General features: G+C 53.4%; 1 protein-coding gene and 1 long non-coding RNA gene across 4 annotated transcripts in view; one reads left to right on the top strand and one right to left on the bottom strand.

Moving 5' to 3' along the window:
- EPS8L2 (EPS8 signaling adaptor L2) overlaps positions 1-14,113 on the bottom strand; it is a 49,249-nt gene extending 35,136 nt beyond the window's left edge. The window contains exon 1 of one of the 3 annotated variants that reach the window (XM_064659984.1): positions 13,715-14,113. The gene's annotated coding sequence lies outside the window, so the exon portion shown is untranslated. Of the gene's footprint in view, positions 1-2,818; positions 2,840-13,714 lie in introns of those variants that run through there. The other 2 variants (XM_064659982.1, XM_064659983.1) reach the window with 2 other exon arrangements.
- LOC135416726 (uncharacterized) overlaps positions 1-18,024 on the top strand; it is a 55,014-nt gene that overhangs the window by 36,237 nt on the left and 753 nt on the right. The window contains exon 2 of the long non-coding RNA XR_010431700.1: positions 17,503-17,593. This is a non-coding gene — a long non-coding RNA (uncharacterized LOC135416726). The remainder of the gene's footprint in view (positions 1-17,502; positions 17,594-18,024) is intronic.

The raw sequence follows: 18,024 nt of genomic DNA, 5'->3' as shown, positions 1-18,024 counted from the left end.
GTGCAGGGCAGTGTTTGTGTGTGTCACCAGGCAAGGCAGCTCACTGTTGCACAGTGTGGAACGGGATAGGGACTCCAGGAGCTCAGGTGGGCTCACATTCTGGTCGCTTCTACTGGAGCGACTACAGGGAAGTACAACTGCACAGCTAAAGCCTGGCACTGTGATCTGTCCCAGGACAGGCGATCCCAGAGGGAATTAGGGAGGCCAGCACAACTCAGTGCTGAAGGACATGGAGGTGAGTGAAGTCATCTTGTACTTTGAAGCACAGGAAACCTCACTCCCTGACTTTCCGGCCACTCTTATCCTTGGAGGTCAAATATCCTCCCGAAGACACGCGGAGCCGTGACGGGAGCCTGGCATTGTCTGTGCTGCACTTCTGTGCTTTTATAGCAAATGGATGCTGGCCATGCATTGTTTGGACTTTCCCTGAGTCTCTTTGAAGAGGGAACTGTGACATTGATCCCTCTTCTCCAAGGGTGGGGAAGCTCTTTGGGAGGGGAAAGACTAATATCTCTTTCTCCTCTTTGGGCTGATTTCTGCTATTGTTGTACTTAATTAGGTATAGTTGTCTCTTATCTGCTGTGGTCAGACATTTTTGTTCTTATAGGACATGGAAAGAACATGAAAAATTCTGGATTTGGGTAAAAACTGGACAACTTGAAAATGTGAAATACTAGTGGGTTTTTTAGGGCTATTATTATTATCATCACTGCCAATAACAGCAGCATCTGGTGTCTGTGAGTGCTTTTCTTGATGGGTCTAAGACCTTTAAGACTGAGATTGGGTTTGTTGGTATCAGAGAATATTAGGAAGTGATTGTAGCAGCAGGGAAGTGCTGGTCAAAACACTACAGCTTTTGCTGGAACAGAATTAAAATATGGTGAAACCCCCAAACCCTTAAGCTAAGTGACCTAGGAGGAATAGCAAGTTTTTCCAAGCATGCTGTACCCCAGTTCTAACAGACCTTGTCTGTGTTTCCATCAGTCATCCCATGGAAATCTGCCTGGGGTGACAGGACTTCCGAATTCCCTGTCAGCCATGGGGAAGGGAGTCTCTGCACCCAGAGGGGCTTGGGCAGGGGTGAGATACACGTGATGAAAACGTCCTGCCGGGGTGAGGGTCCGATACGAGGCGGGTGCTGCTCTCCATAAGTGTGTCCCGACCCCGCGGGATGGGCCAGGCAGGAATGCTGGACTGGCAACAGCCTCGGGGAGTAACATAAAGCTCAGGGAGCAACATGAGCTGGGCACCACACGATGTTATCTTTTACACTTCCCAGGCCAACAAAGTGCTGTCTGTTAGGGCTGCTGGGTGTTTCCATCTGGGAATGTTGTGCTGGAGAAAGCTGTTTGATGGGCTGTGCTGCGAAGTTCAGGCTGCTGAGACTCACAGGAGAGCAGAGTGAGCACTGGCACCCTGGCACCCTGGCACCCTGGTCCATGTGTCCTGCACTGTCCCTGCTCCAGACAGCCCCCCCAGCCCTGGGAGTATCCCACTGGCTCCCACAATCTGTCCTGCTCGCTGGGATGGTATGGAAGGATCTGGCAGGTTGGGAAGGCCACAGTCCACTAACAGAACAGCCCTGTGTGCTCAGGGCTGCTCATGTCATACCAAGAGTCCTAAATTCACACAAACTAGTTTAGATCTCTAAAAGTCTTTGTAAGATGGACCCTGGGGGCCTGTGGTTGACCTGAGAACTTCACATGGGTCCCTGGTCCAGCCTCCTAACGATGGAACCACCCTGCTCCTGCTTTTAGTTGCTTGTGGAGCGTGTGGAGCTGCAGGGTGTGCGTGGCATGTCCCACGTTACAGCAGTGACAGTCACCGGGTACGACCTGCCAGGGGTCTGGCAGGAACACTCCCTGCTCTGCACATCGGATTTTTCACATTGTGGAGATTCTCCAAAGACAAGCACCTGGATAAATATAGCCCAGCCCAACAGGTCTGGGCACAGAGGAACCAAGTGTTCTTCAGCCTCCGTGGGAGAAGTGGCAGCAGCTCTTTTGGACTGAGGCACCTCAGACCTACAGCCACCCTTGGCCCAGCTTTGGTGGACACTGACCACCTTTGTTTGAGTCCCCTCTGGATTTACTGTTGGACCCCAGGGGGCTGAAATGGAGCCTTTGGAGCTCGGAAACACAAACTGGCACCACGGAGCAAAGTGCCAATATTGACAAACTCCTGATGGGAGATTCACAGAGAACCTAGAGAGAGCATGGGCAGGCACCCCATGCCCCCCCAAACACACACCCTTGTGTGTCCAGAGGTGATCCACAGACAGACCTTGGAGACCCTCGGTGCCCACAGGCTGGAGTAGGAGAGGAACCAAAAACTAGGAGCTTTTATACTCCTGCCAGAAAGTAAAACCTTCCTCCCAGAACTACAACCAAAAGCAAGTCTAGACAGCGCCCTGCTCTATAAATACCCAGGGAAAATGCACAAACAGCCACAGTCTCCAAGATCTTGGGAAAAAACTGGAAGCTGACTCCACCACCCCTTGGAAAGAGTTGTTTTCAGAGTCCCTGTGCTGAGTCACAGCTCCTGGATTTACTCTTTTCCTCTCTGCTGGAGGAATTCCGCAGAGGCTGGGTGGAGGGAAAACAGGGAGCAGGTTTGGGCTTGCTGTGTGTCCTGCCAGGGGTTCCAAGGTGAGCATTATCCACGCTTGGGCTGCAGTTTAGAAAGCTGGAGAGCCAGGCCCAGAAATAGTGTGTTAAATATTAATGGGTGCTTTTGGAAAATGGAAGGAGACAGATGAGTGTTCCTCATATAAAAGCTCATTAAATGGTTAAATTAAAAGACCCCAGTTCAAAACTACCTGACTGGGAGAAAGTGTCACATGAGTCACTTGTACTCCCCAGGAACAAAAACCAGCATGACTGTGGTGGGTTGACCAGCCAGACCCAATACAATGACACGTTCCCTCGGCTTCCCGGGAAGAGAGGAGAGTTGTGAGGAATTTTGTAGCTTTTTTCCTCTGTCCTGTTTTTATTTTGTACCCACACCTTCTGTGAGCTAAGCCTGTCCCTGGCACCACCCAGCTCCTGGGAAGTGGGAGCCAAGGAGCTGTGGGAGGCTGGAGCTGGCTGTGGGACTGTCTGGGCAGGATGCAAGGGACCTGTGGGTGTAGCACGCCTGGTACCCAGAAAGGTTGCTGAAGAAAGCACTGGAAGAAAGGTGGTTGTCATGCTGAAGGTTTCTATGCCCTGTGTCCTTATTCACCCCACACCCCAAAAATGATCCCGAGCCCTGTCCTGGAGCTGTGCTCTGGGCAGTGGATCACTGGGAGCGAGGGGGTTAGAGCTGGGATTTTTAGAAGTGCTAAGGATTGAAAGGGAGCCTTTTTCATTGCTCTGGGTAGAAATCAGCACTCGGACATCAGGCCAGTAAAAACAGGGAGTGACTCTGCCTGTGTGTGTCATACTCCAGAGCAGGATGGGTAACAGCCCCAGCCCAGCCTGGAGGAGGGCATTGAATTGCCTCTGTGTTCAGGAAAAACACCAAAATCCTGTGTGTAACCTCTGTGTGTTCATGTCCCTGGCTGCAGGCACCAGAGCTGTTCCTCTGTATAGCTGGAATATTTCTCTGAGGTTTTTTCCAAGCCTGAAGGCATTTGTGGAACAGCTGGGAGGGTCGGTGAAAGGCTGGCACCGGTGGGGATTGTGGACTCCCCATCCCTGGAAGTGTCCAAGGCCAGGTTGGACAGGGTTCAGAGCAACCTGAGCTAATGGAAGGTGTCCCTGCCCATGGCAGGGGGTGGGACTGGATGGGCTTTAAGGTCCCTTCCAACCCAAACCATTCCAGATTCTAGGAGGACAGGCTTGAACTGGGATGGAGTTGTGAGGGTTCCTGCTGCTTCCTGCAGTGGTGTCACAGCTCTGATGGAGACAAGCCCAGCAAAGGGGTGTTTTTAATGACGGCATTTCAAGGACCAGGGCTGTCACATCCTTGCTGGAAGGTGGTGCTGTGTTTACCAAAGCACCCACAGCAAAACTTCTTCTTCCAGAAGCTTCAAGGCTGCCTGGTCCAACACGGACCGTGCCGATAACCCCGGGGTGGTCCTGGTTCCTCCCAGTAGGGATCAGTCATTTCTGCCCAGGTGTGGGTGTACAGGTGCAAGAGCTTGGCCTTGCTGTCAGCACTGCTTTCAGTTAATCACTCAAGTGCCTTAATTGTCCATTAAATCATTGCTTTAATGTGTAAGTACAGGGTGCCCTCCCTCCCCTCAGTCCTGGGCGATCCCTACAAACCAGCCTCAGCATTCCTGCTTCCTCTCCTCTTTTACGGGGCCTGTAATCCTAACAGAGAAATTTGGCAGGTGGATTCATTTTCCACATTAATTCCCAACCTGTAGCCCTGGGCAGGCCGTGATCCACCCGACCATCCCCGCCTGGCTACTGCCAGCCCCAACTGGGCTGCAGTGCTTCAAGGAGGGATGGATGGGAGATATGGTTGGTCCCTCACCCTCTCAAGAGGGGCACAGGGAGTGTTGCTTGTCAGTGGACTCCCCCATCCTGACTGGTTTGTGAGCAAATGGAGGTGTTGAGATCCATGGGACCTTTCCACCACCTCCTGCTGAAGGCAGGGCATTTGTGGTCACTCCCTGAAATGCTGATTCACTTCCCTGGCAGAAACTCAGGCATGTAGCAGAGCAGCCACTGTGCCAGGAGCTTTTCTCCATCAGAGATTTTCTCCATCAGAGAAAAGCTGTTCTTGGGCTCAGAGCCACTCTGGGGCCACGTTTAGCTTCAGTTTGCCTCCAGCATGGTCAGCTCGGAGTCTCTGGGGCTGCAGTCAGATGATGATTGGTAAATCTGAACCAAGAAACTGGTAAATCTGAACTAAAAATCCTTCTCTCCCTGTGTAGGAAGGTCACAGCATCCTATCTTTCCCCATAGAAAGGGAGAAGGCAGCATCTCCCTCTGCCTATTCCAGTGAGGAGCTATTCCACTCTGCCTCTACTCCCTTTCCAAATCTCTGCCTACAGCAGTTGGGGCTTGGGAAACAGCAATACTTTTCATTTCCTGCTGTAAAACTCACCCTGGGCTTTTTGCTGGGATGGTGGGGCAGAAGTTTTGAGGGAGGAGAGTCATCTCTTAAAAATCTCATTTGATGTTTAAGGCTTTTGCAGCCTTTTTTAGGCTAATCATGACAACATTCATTGCCATCTCTTCCCATCCCATTTTGTGCTTCCTACTCATATCCTGTCTGTATATTTTTGGCCATTTGTAACAATTCATTGGAGCTAAAACTTGGCACATGGGAGCTGGGCTCCAAGTGTCACTGCAGGAAAGCAGGCTGACACCAGTTTAACCAGCTCAGTGGTGGCCCCCAGAAATGTGTTGGGGTTCAGGTCAGCTTTTGGTGTGACAGCAGCACTTTGGCATTTTTAGCAGTAGTCTAATGTAGCTTTTTCCTTCTGTGGTTGGTATTTTCATATATATCTCATGGTAGATAAAATTTTGTATGGAAAAAAATGGTGAATTATCCCTTCCCAGTCGCCTGTGAAAGGCAGAAATGGGAGTTTTGCTGTCCATCATTTATTTGTTTTACCTTCAAAACACTGAGATTTTTGGAATCTCACAGATAGGAACCATAATGTTCAGTGCTGGTGCAAAACATGTTCTGTTGCACAATACTTAACTAAACTCTCACACCTAGCTGGGGGAAGCCCTGCTCTGCTTTTGGGATCAGAAGACAAGATGCACAGTCACAGGAAATCACTGGGTTGATTTCTGATGTTTGGGCTTTTAGTGAAGTTGTGGGTGAGGCCACAGGAGGGTTTTGCAGCCTGAACATCCAGTTACCCATTAACCAGAACAGTCCCTGGAGAGATCATTCCAAAACCAAAATAAAACCCATTCCCTTTGCCCTTTGTTTCGTACAGAATAGAAGGATGTGTGAGGCTGGGTTTATCAAAATAATTCACATGGCAGTTTCTAATCTTGCGGTGCAGAAATGTTTTAACAATCTTGCCACAAAATAATTAATCTCCTCCGAGGGCGAGGAGGAAAAGGCACAATTGGTCCCTGCAGAGTCTGGGATGGGAGTGTGAGCTGGGCTAGGAGGCACCGGAGTGATTCCAGGGCTGGGAAGGGAGAGATGAGTTTCCTGCAGTGCCCCAAAGGTTTCACTGGGCACTCCTGCGTGGCCCCAGGGCTTGGCACAGGGCTTTCCAGTGCCACAGACCTAGAGCTGTGCAGGGGGACACGGAGGAGATGCTCTCTGCTGTGGGAGCAGGTTTGCCCAGAGAGGTTGTGCTGCCTTGTTCTTGGAGATTTTCAGGAACAGCTGGAGGGAACTGTGCAGCCTGCTCTGATTGCAGAGCTGACCCTGCCTGGGGTTGGACTGGAGACCCCCTGAGACCTCGTGATCCTCAGAGGAGACAGGCAAGGAGCAAGAAAGCCCTTTCTGCCACGTGGGCAAGGTGTGCTTGCAAGGATCAGGGCTGTGGGCAGATGGTGGTGCCCACACAGGCCACGTGGGTGCTCCTGCAGCCAAAGGAGAGCCGGGGTGGTGCTTTCCACAGCCTGGGCTTAAAACCACTGAGCTCTCCTCGCCAGCCTGTCTTTAGGGTCTGATCCTTAAATGAGCCACAGGTTTATGGGTCACCTTTGGAGCAGGAGAAGGTTGGCAGAAGTAGGGTTGTGCCTAAACATGCACATTGGAGAACCTGGCATATTCTGGGAAGGTCGTTCTGAAGAAAGGGGCAGGTGGCCCCGAGAGCACAGGAATATCCATGGTTTTGGGAAGGACAAAGTGCTGTTCCTGGTGCTCATGAGTCCTGCCTGGGGGGCTGCTGCTGAGCTCATGGATGTCTTGAGCTACCCAAGTTGTCCTTTAGCTCGAGTTGTCGAGGGCAGGATTCCAAGATGAGGACCTGAGTGCCCATCACCGGCCCAAGAGTGGAGCGTGGCCACTGTGAGCAGAGTCCTGGCAGCTGCAGGCACCTGGCAAGGACGGATCCCACTGGAGTCAGCTCCAGGGAAACAGCAGGGACTGCCGAGGGTGGTGGCAGCCCGGGTCTCCCCCGCAGCCTTCTCCTTTGACTCCTTCTCACCTTTGACTGTTTGCTCACCAGGTCTCGGCAGGCAGGGAGCAGGGAGCAGGAGTGTCTCCAGGCTCATGCCAGGTGTGGAGCAGATGTTCTGGGACCTGTCTGGTCTAGTTTCCATGTGGCAGGGCTTTGACTGCTCGGATGGTTTCAGTTCTCACTTCCTGGGCACAGCGTTTCCTTCCATGGAGCAGTCACAGGGGCTGGAGCTCCTCTCCTCCCTTTCATCCTCCCTTGTGCTCAGAGGAGCCAGAAGCAGCTGCCTGGACATGGGGTGGTCCATCACCCCTCCCATCACCTGCCCTCAGTTCCTGTTCAGGGGCAGGTTGGGAGCACAACACGGCTGCAGCACATGTGGATCCCAGAGGAGAGGCCAAGACAGCGCAGGAGCACAGAAAGCCTCTGCACAGTTCCCCAGCCTCCAGCAGTGGGGGTGAAGAGCCCTCAGTACCCTTTGTCACCCCTGAATTTCTCCAGCTGCATTTGACCAGGCTGTTAAACTCTGGCCCATCCTGAATGGCCTGTGGCAGGGTGCTCCACGCTCTGCTCTGCGTGGTGTTCTCAGCCACCTCCTTTTGTTCCTACCACACTTGCCAGCTGCTGGTTTTGTGGGATGCCCCCAGCTCTGTCAGCAGGAAGCAACTGTTCCCTCATTCCGTGTCTCCGTGCCACAGGCTCTATCTCAGATCTCAAGGAGAGCAGCACCTCAGTGTCCCTCTCCCAGGCTGAAGAGCATTGGAATTTCCATAACTGAAGTCACAGACACAGAGGCTCTTCCTGCTTTGATTTTAAGCTCAGAGCAGCTGCAGCAGTGGGAAGAGGTGCTTCCATGGCAAGAGATTGCTCAGGCAGCCGATGGCCTGACCACACCTTGGGTGTTACCTGCACAGCTCTGGTACATTTGCTCTCAATTTATCCTGCTGAACCTGCTCCTGCCTTGCTCTGTGCAGCAGCTCCTCTGACGGAGCTGCAACTTTTCTGCCTTTTTTTTTTAGCTACTGAAACTTTATCAACTTATTTTCCAAGCAGCAGCAACTCAGAATAAACCTGACAGTCCTGGAGTTAACCCTGAGAGCCTTTCATGTCACTTTTACACGCCTACCCTGCCCCTTCTATTGCAAAACAGGAGGAAAATAATCCAACCCCACATTTTCTTTGTGTTTTTCACATCCAGCCTACTCTGTTGGGAATGCCAGGTTGGAGTGATCATGCACCTGGATGCTAGACTGGAGTCTCCCTTCACCAGTTGGGTTCCCTGCTGTGGAAACTCTGCAGGGGCAGCTGGAGATTGCTGACTTACTCCCTTTGGGAATCATGGAAACATAGAATAAACAGACAGAATCACAGAATCAGCCCTTTGACTTCAGTGGGGCCGACTGTTATTTCCATAGCTCAGATGTACCACTCCCCTCCTGCAGTTCAGGAGGGTTTGTGTTCTCCAGGTGAATGAACCTGTCCTGTTGTGGCCCGGTCCCAAACCCATCAGGAGATCAGGCAGGGATGCTGGAGTGCAGGTGCCTGGTGGTACAAGATCCTTCCCCTTGTCAGCCCGAGGGACTCTCTTCTCATGTGGAACTGAGCATGGATCAAGCCTGTAAAGTCCATGTATGAATTCCAATCAGAGGATTTGCCTGGGTGCAGTCTGGGATTACCCTCCCCATCACAGAGGTCCTGCCTGTGTCACATGTCAAGGGACAACGTGCAAAACCCTTTTTGTGGTCAGTGTACATGGACTGAGGAGCCACCCCTGCTCTTAACCTTACATCCACACCTGCACAGCCTACCTGGCTACATGTTATTCCTCTTCCTTCTCCAAGGACTTTTGAAAGTCCAATATCTCAACCCAGGAGCAATGCCAGGAGCATCAGGTACTGAAAACAGGACAAACTGCCTGACTGTGTGAAAGTCAGTGTTCCAGGTTAACCCACAGGAATGGCCAGAGACAAGTCCATTTGCTTCTTCCCCAGAGGAAGACGTTAAATATCTTTCCAGGGAAAAGAGGTTTTAATTAGTGCTCCCTTCTGCATAGAGCCTGGCTCTCCTCCTCTGTCTCCTCAGCCAAACACAGCTATAATTAAGAGGCAGCAGTATCAGAAATGAGAGCAGGCTCCAGCCTGTGATTTATTAAGGGATATCGTGGGTGCAATTACCTTTCTCTCTCCTACTCTCCCCGGTGTTTTTATGAAGTGAATTTACTGATGAAAGGATTGTCTCGGGCTCAGGCAAATGGACACCTCTGTGTTTATCTTGGCACTGAGAGCGAAGGCAGAGTCACTGCTTTGCCTTCATACAGTCACCACTGAAAGCCTGACAACTGACTTACTACAGATCCTGGAATGCTTTGGGTTGGAAGGGACCTTCAAGCCCATCCAGTCCCACCCCTGGCCACAGACAAGGACACCTTCCACTAGCCCAGGCTGCTCCAAGCCCTATCCAACCTGGCCTTGGACACTTCCAGGGATGGGGCAGTCACAGCTTCTCTGGGCAACCTGTGCGAGGGCCTCCCCACCCTCACAGGAAAGAATTTCTTCCCACTGTCCAACCTAAACCCACCATTCTTCAGCTTAAAGCCACTCCCCTTTGTCCTGCCACTCCATGCCCTTGTGAAAAGGACATGGAGGAGTTTGGAGGACTCGGAGGAGTTTGTGTCCGCACGTCTCAGTTCTGACTGGTGGCAGCAGTGGGACGAGGAGCGACCCAGGGGAGTCCTGATGATGGCAATGAGCAGTGACAGGCCAGGACAAGCCACTGGCCTTGTCCACAGCAGTGAGATGAGTCAGGTTTGGGGTTCCCTTTGTATTTGCTGGTGATAGAATTTGGGGGATGCGTGGCTTTGGGTGGCAGCTCCAGTTCCAATAGCCAACACCTGTAAGGCATGAAGAGATTCCAGCTATCTTGGCTCCCAGATGGTTCCCACTTTTGGTCATCTTCAGCGAGAGGGAAGTTAGGTGTAAACAGTCTGGGGGAGGGTGGTGTTGACTCAGCCTGTGCCTGTTCACCTGGTCTTAATCACCGTCCCAGCAGCAGCACTATTTCACTTTCTGAACCAGCCATGGGGTCTGAACTTTGATTTATTGCCATTTGGATGGGCTGCACTTTACCTTTGTAGTATATAAATCTGGACAGGTTGAGACTGATAAGACAGAGGGAAAAAAAAACCCAAGAAGGATCCAGGAAGGACTAAACTTAAACAAGTTCAAATTATGAAAAGCTTTTGGGGGCCAGTGCCCCAACCAGAAACCAAAAATAGGAAAGAATTTCCTGGCCTGTTCCAAGGTGGTGTTGAAAGACCCCAACCCACAAATGTGGAGTGTTACTGCTCCACCAGCCAGGCAAGGAGCTGCCCTCACCTGGGGCAAGGCTGGGTCAGAGGCCTATGAGCCATGAGGGCTCATTTGTGCCACACCTGCCCATCCCGACGGCCGGGGCTGTTGCAAAATGCCATCCTGCCCCTTCCTGCCCTGGGTCTTGACACTCAGCTCCTCCATCCAGCTGAAATGGCTGAGAGAAACTGTGGCAGTGTCCAGGGAGTGGGAAAGGAGAAGTGGGTTAATAGCTCAGCGGGTGAAGACCCAGCTGTGGACTGGATGTGGGAATGTGCCCCTGGCACTGGAGATGAGGATTTTGACATGAGATGTATTTGCCAGTCTCAGGAGGAAAAGGAGAACCTTTGTGGGAGATGGTTGTGAGAGGGGTTGTTTGGACTCTGCTCTGAAGGCAGGGATGGATGTGAGGGCAGAGCATCCTGAGCAGGGTCTGACTCTGTGCCAGATGGGCTGGAGCAACTCAGCCTCTGCCATCAACCTCTTGCCTTGTGAGGGTCCCCTCATTCCACTGTGCCTGCAGGAACAGGCACCTCCAGCCTCGCTTGGTGCTTCCAACCAAATCAGGGCCCCGGCAGCTTGTCTGGGCACTTCAGGCCCTGTCCCAGGGCAGCTGAGCAGGCAGAGCCTGTGACTCCCCACCTCTTCCCGGGGGCTTTTGTTCTGTTCCTCAGCAGATCCTCAGTGGCAGTGAGCACATTGCAGTAACGCCCTCGGGAGCACTTGGGGAGTGGGAACAAGGGCTGGGCTCTCCTGGGGAATTGCAGTGCAGGGGAATGGGGAAGATCTCCAAACCGGTCCAGCTCAGCTCCACACCCTTCCCTCCCTTCTTAATTGCCATTCCTCCTAATTTACCTGGATTATCAGGAAATAAAATGCCAGGGCTTTTTTGGTTACCCCCCTGGCAGTGTGCATTTCAGTTTTGGAGGCAGTACTGTCTCCAGCCCAGGAGAAAGGAAAACGCTCGCTCCCTTGGGAAAGGACAGACTCTTGCCTGTGACTGTGCACAGAGGTGGCCTTGTCCATGTGGGAACAGCATGACACCAATGTGTGGGATCAGCTCTCCCAGGATCCCCCTCCTCTCCTCCTTGATACCCATTTGATGCAGGAACACTAAATACTTTAGGGATGGGTGACAGCATATTTTTCCCTGAGCCTGACATTTCAAACCCTCTGCAAGCGGACAGAGATGCTATTCAGAGCCACCCCACTCCATGAAAATCCTTAATGTTCCTCTCTGCTGTGTTCCTGACTGTGGTCTTGTGGGCATATGGAGATCTGGAGCCACACTGTGATCTCAGGCCTCCTGGACCTCCCTGGATCTCGTGTCCTGTGTCACTCAGGTGTCGTACAGTGCCTGGCACCACTTCTGGTGGTGCAAAGACAATGTAGTTGGACAAATGGAAGGCCTTCTGGAGGTACCATCCTTCCCCTCCCTTTGAGTGGGAGCCTTGAATGCCTTTGGCAGGCAGGTGGGTGTTTTCCTGGGCACCTGCTGAACCTTGGCCAAAGCAGGTGGCTCAGGAGGCTGTGCTGGCAGTCACGTGGTGCTGGATCTGCTGGCACTGCCCTGCCAGGCAGACACCTCACTGCTGATAAAGCTTTACTGGAGGGCAGGAGACCATCCCTGTCAGTCCGGGAAGTCAGTGGACTTCTTGGGGGTCACTAGGGCGGGCTTGTAAGGTTTGACTGTTTTTAGAGGGTGATATTTTTATTGCCAAAGCAATAGAGGCTGTGCACTCCCGTCTCCCCGGGGGAAGGGCAGCACTGACAGCACCTACAGAAAGGAGACTCGAGGCCAGACCAGCCTCATGCAAGGAGAAAAACACTGAATCTTCCTCAAAGCCACAAACCTGCCCTGATCCAGCACTCCACACCTTGGCATGGAAGGGAGAGAACAGAGTGCGACAGAGACACAGCTCCAAAGCACCCCCGGATCCAGCCCTCTGGGAATAATACTCCGAGAGTCCCTCATGCACTCCGGGCTTATTTCATATGGATGTTTCTCAAGCCCACACAAGCCAATGCATTTGTTCTCCCTGTTTTACTCCTTCCTTTGTTGCCACAAGGACTGGAACCTCCTGAGTCCTGTGGTGCATTAGTGTCTCTTCTGAACCTTTCATTTCCAGAATGATTCTGTGGCCCTACAAAAAGTATTTTGTTTCCCAGCACATTCCAAGCATGTCCAAGCCTTGGTTTTAAACCGGGCCGAGCACCGACCTTTGCCTCTCACAGACACATTCCCACAGTGAATCCCAAGCCCCTCTTCCCAGTTCTCCTTTAAAGGGCTCCTTGATTCAGCACCACTGCCTGCCCCTTCTGTCTGTGGAGGACTGATTTTCCTTCTTAATCAACTGAAAACTCCATCACGCAAGGAAATGGAGCCAGGAATGTGCTGCTGCCTGCGGCATCCGCGGGTGAAGCCCTGCGTGGGTCCCTGCTGTGTCAGCTGGGGGCTGAGCCTCTGGCTGCCATTATTTCTACTAAGAAAAAGTCCTTTTTAGGGGCAGATCCCAGCCCAGTGCTGGCGCTCCTGGACGAGCAACCGCCGATGGATCCGATCCCCGTGGCAGCCTTTCGGAGCAGCCCAGCAACGCAAGCGTTACTCCCCGTTGCCCTAATTACAGCGGGGCAATCACCGGATTTTACTCCTGTGCTGTGTCACAGTTACTTCCAGTATTTAAAAATAATGGCAGTCACATCATTCGTCCCTGAGCCTTGTGCTGGGTGCAGTTCGCACGGGCATTTTCCAGGAATAGAAGTGAAAGGGGACGGGAGCGCTGCGCTCCGACTCTTAACGCAGAGGGAGGCAGAGCTGTCACGGCGGGGAGCGCGGCAGCTCCGAGCTTCCCTCCGTGCCCAAACAGGGTCCTGCCGGGGTCGGGGCAGGGAGAGCACTCCCACCGAGAGCAGCGGCTCATCCGGGGGCCCGGCGGGGAACGGCGAAAATTCCACGCGTGTCCCAAAACGAGGAAACCCCGAGGTTTGCAAACAAACAGCTGCTCAAAAGTACGTCTCCAGACTTAATTAGGAACAACAAAAAAAAGCCTCGTTCTGTGCCAAATGGACATTTTGCTGCCAAGAAAGTGCCACCTACTGGATCTCTCCCGGTGGGGAATCGCCAGGACGGGAAACAAACCCAGAAAACGCAACACTGGGAAAAGTACAGGTTTTAACCTTTTTTTATACTGTAACAACAGAAAACTACCCAGATAGATCTCCCAGCCATAGCCCCTCCCCAGCCACACTCCCTCCACAGCGGAATCAGCCAGACTTTTGAAGTGGATAAATGTTGGGGAGGGGGATGTGAAGTTTTAGGTTTTGAGGAGGGACTCACCGGTGCTGAGAAGCCGCTCTCGTCTCCCGCAGTTCCCTCAGCTCCCGTGTGTTCTCTCCCAGTTTTCCGTGCCCTCCTAGTTAAATCCTGCTGCCATTCTCAGCAGCCAAGCTCCCTCTGCTCTCCCTGCACAGCTTGCGATCCCGGTGCCCCAGCCGCTGGAGGGGAGCCCGAGGCAGAGCCCACCCGGCACCTCGGCCTGGGGGTCCCCGTGCTTGGCTTCCCGCTGCCCTTTCCTCCCGGTGCCGCTCGCCCCGGTTGTCTGAGAGCAGGTGACAGAGGTTTCTTGGCAGAGCAGAGAGGAGGGGAGGGATGTGGAGGCAGCGAGAGGTGGAGCTGGGACCCGGAGCAACAGGTTACTGTGTAACCAGGGCTGGTGGCCCCAGGAGCGCCGGGGGCTGTGCGGCCTTCGCCCACTCCCCGGGCAAGGGGACCAAGAGCCCAGGGCGTGTTAAACTTCAGGTTTCCTGCACCCGAGAACATTTTGTACCCAATGGGGAGGTTAAGGCGGCGAGGGGAGGTGAAGGAGTGCTTGGAGCTCGGTTTTCCATCGCCGGTGAGGGAGGGGACGTGCTGCCCGATCGCCTCGTGGGGGAACAAGGCCCCTTTTGTGCAGCCCAGGGCTCTCCTCCGCGCCGGCTCACGGGTTGTTTTCCTCCAGCGCCGCTCCTGCCTTCTCTCCCTTCCCTGATGTCTGCAGCAGGGAAAGGTGCCGGGAGATGGGGGGAGAGGGCAAAGTGTCCCCTCTCTCCCGGTCCCCAGAGCACTGAGGGGTGTGGGGGAGAGCATCCATCGGGGTACCCTCTCCATGGCACTGTGCTCCTTGGGGTTTCTTGGCCATAAAGCCCCTCATCTCGCCCCAGCTCTTCCATGAAAGAGAGTAGGTTTAGGTTGAGTATTGGGAAGAAATTCTTCCCTGTGAGGGTGCTGAGGCCCTGGCACAGGTTGCCCAGAGAAGCTGTGGCTGCCCCATCCCTGATGAAGACCTAGTGCAGGCCCCTGTCGTTGCTCACACTGTGTGCCCCTGTACTTGTGTGCCAGAGAGAAACTGCACGTGACCCTTTTGGCCACAGAATCCTGGAATGGTTTGAGTTGGAAGGGACCTTCAAGCCCATCCAGTTCCACTCCCCTGCCATGGGCAGGGACACCTTCCACTATCCCAGGTTGCTCCAAGCACTGGCCTTGGACACTTCCAGGGATGGGGCAGGGAGCATCCCTGTGCCACTGCAGTACCATCAGCCCTCCCTGGGGATGTCCAGGCCCCCTTATCAGTGTTGTCAGGAGCAAGACCACCCTCCCCTTCTCACCTGGGCCCCAGGTGGGGCACGGAGAAGGCAAGAGCAGCTTCTTGCTGGAGTGGCAGAGGTAGGACTTGAGCTCCAGCCCTTGTGCCAAGGCGAGTGTTGTTCCTGGGCACTCTGGGAAGGATTTTTAGAACCTGCAGTCTTATAAGTGTCTCTTGTTGCTCTTCTCTTGCTCTTCAAAAGCCAGAGGGAAATTTTAATAGCTGGCAAGGCCACTCTGGAGTTTCTGAGCCAGACTGCAGAGAGGATGTGTGAGCTGTGCTTGGGTGTGCCCTGAAGACCCTGTGTTTGGGGGCCCAGAGGGACCCTGGACTCTTGGAAACAGTCCCATGTGTGGGCAGACTTCTTACTTTCAAAGAAACAGTTTTGTAGTGCCTGGTTTCATTTGTCTTAAGATTTAACATTTTTTAAAATGATGGGGTCAGCTCATGAACTGATCATTAGGCCGGAAAATATCAGCTGTGTCATACTGACATGTCCATGGCAGGGTGGGATCCTTCTGGTTAGCAAGTCCTCTCCAAAAATCGGGGCTTTTGAGAGTGTTTTATTAAAGTGCTCGTGGCTGCAGGCCTCCACTCTACCCCCAGGGTGTGTGCTGAACCCCTGGCATGTACATCTAGAGAGACCCCGGGAAGAAACAGCTGTGACTGTGACACGAGGGAAAGAAGGAAGGAAAAGCTTCCACCTCGGGACAGTCTGGGGAAAGCCCGAGTTCCTTAGCTGGACATTTGTGAGTTCTATGCTGCTCCTGTTCTCTTGGAGGGGCTTGTGCCCAGCTCGCAGCCTGGCCCGTGTCCAGGCCCTGCTCCGAGGAGCCGCCCGGCTGAGTTCCTGCGGGAGGAATGTGCCGGGGGAGCCGGGCGGGAAGGGAGAGACAGCTCCCGGCCTGACAGGGGCGATTTGGCAGCTCGCTTTGACAGGAGCACGACCTCTTCCGCCCGGCAGAGCGGCAATGATGCTCGGAGTGACGCGCCCGCCCGGCGCCCCAGCACCCTCCTCGCCGAGATCCCAGGGGAATGCACTGGGAAGACGCGGCCAGCCCTAGGAAATGCGGGATTTAGGGAATGCCAGCCACACCGCCGGGCGGAGGAAGGGATTGGGTCCAACCGAAGGAAAGTGCAATGGGAATGTCAGCTGTGCCCGGCCAGAAGGGTTTGTGCAGGAGATCCCCACTCCCTGAAGTGCATCACCGGGGTATTTCAGTAGGACTGCTGGGCTGGGCTCACGTTCCTGGGATGCAGACAGGGAGTTGGCAGGATTCTGTTTTAAGGTACTGCCTGCCATCAGCTCCACATGCACAGTGCAGACAGGGCTACTGTGAGCTGCTGTGCCCGCAGCAAATCTCTAACTGTGAGCAGGGAGGCAACTTTTCCTCTGGGCAGGGAAGGAAACCACAACGGAGCTTATTACACCTTCCCTGCAACAGCTGGTGCCGGTCGAGCTGGGCCAGAGGCGACTGTGGAATCATGGAATGGTTCAATGGCAGTTCCAGCCTCCGCTCCCAGGTGTGGAACCGACCGAGTGCAATCCTCAGCCTCCCTCCTTCCCTGAGCACTGGGCTGCTCCAGCTGGGGTCTGTCTGCACGTTGTTCCTGCCTGCTGAGGGACATTACAAAGTCATGGAGCAGTAACACCCTATCTCCCAGTATCTCCAAGCTGGAAATCCCAGGGGGCTGACTTTCCTTTTGGGATCAGCCTTTTAAATCAGGTTGGCGGCAGACACCCCTGGGATGGCTCGAGAACAAAGACTTGTCAAGTAAACACCACCCAAACCCAGCTCCTCAAAATGTGTGTTCCTCTCAATTTTTAATGCTGTTTGCATCCAACTTGCTTGTCCTGTTTCAGAAGGGCTGGGCCTCATAATTAAAAGCTCCAGTGATTTTATGTCTGGCAAATGTCATCAATGGCTTCACTATGTGTTCCCTGCTTCTCTGAGCAGTGGGAACGGTTTGGAAAGGAGATCCTGTTTAGGGGAACTCTCTGAAGCTGATTCACTTTGAGTCTTTGTACCAGCTCAGCATGGAGGGATGCTGTCATGGAATCAGGGTCAGCAGCATAATGACAATTCCCATTGAAAGCCTGGAAATACCCGAGATGAAGGAGTTGTCTGAAGCTTCCAGACTTCATCCTTCATCACGGAGTGAAGGGCTGTCAGCAGCAGCAGTACCCAGAAAACGGTTCATGGACAGTTTTATCTTAAACTGCACCAGGGCTGTCCTGCCCTGGTGAGGGTGCCAGTCCAGGTTGGTGCCAGCTGACCCCAGCAGGCACCGACAGCCAGCCAGAGCTCTGCCCAGTTCCAGCCAGCAGGCCCTGCTCTGAAATGAGCCCAAAACCTCATGGTTATTATCCTCTGTGCATATTTACCCCGTGGACTATCAGCAAGCACTGGCACTCTCCCCTGACCCTTGCTTTTCACCTGGGCAGTGGGGAGGGAGCACAGGGTGCCCCACGTTTTGTGACATCTGTTTTGTGTTTATTTAGTTTGCAGTGGTCACTCTGGGAAGGTGCCGCGGGGAGGCTGCGACTCAACGCTGACCTGTGCGACCCCCTCTGCTGTATCACCTGCATTCAGGTAAAAATTCCACTGGGCAGCCTGTCCTTTAGAGCCTGACAGGTGCTCTGCAGCCAGACCTTTGTGCAAGGCGGGTGTGAACACCAGGAAAAGTTTGTGCTGGTATTTGTCCCCGTCCAGGAAGGGTTTTGCTCGCTAAGGGGCAGGGACAGCTCGGAATGTTGGTCACTCCTCGTAACAAGCTTGTGATGGCACATTCCATCATGCCAAACAAATCTGGGAGGACAAATAGGTGGGGGCTCGATTCAGGCAGATTAAACACAGAAACATTTGGTGATTCAGTCTCTGGGTGCTCCTTAGCCCCAGTTCTGCTGCTGAGATGTTGTTTCATGGGTGCAGCAAAGGGTCAGCTGTGCCACAGACTGAATGGGATCTGTCCAAGGGGATTTGTGCCAATGGGTACTCTGATTGTGACTGTAGTGGTGTCATGT

The sequence above is a fragment of the Pseudopipra pipra genome, chromosome 6 (genome assembly GCF_036250125.1).
Source record: "Pseudopipra pipra isolate bDixPip1 chromosome 6, bDixPip1.hap1, whole genome shotgun sequence".
NCBI classification, from domain to species: domain Eukaryota; kingdom Metazoa; phylum Chordata; class Aves; order Passeriformes; family Pipridae; genus Pseudopipra; species Pseudopipra pipra.
This window is presented reverse-complemented; position numbering and strand designations above follow the sequence as displayed.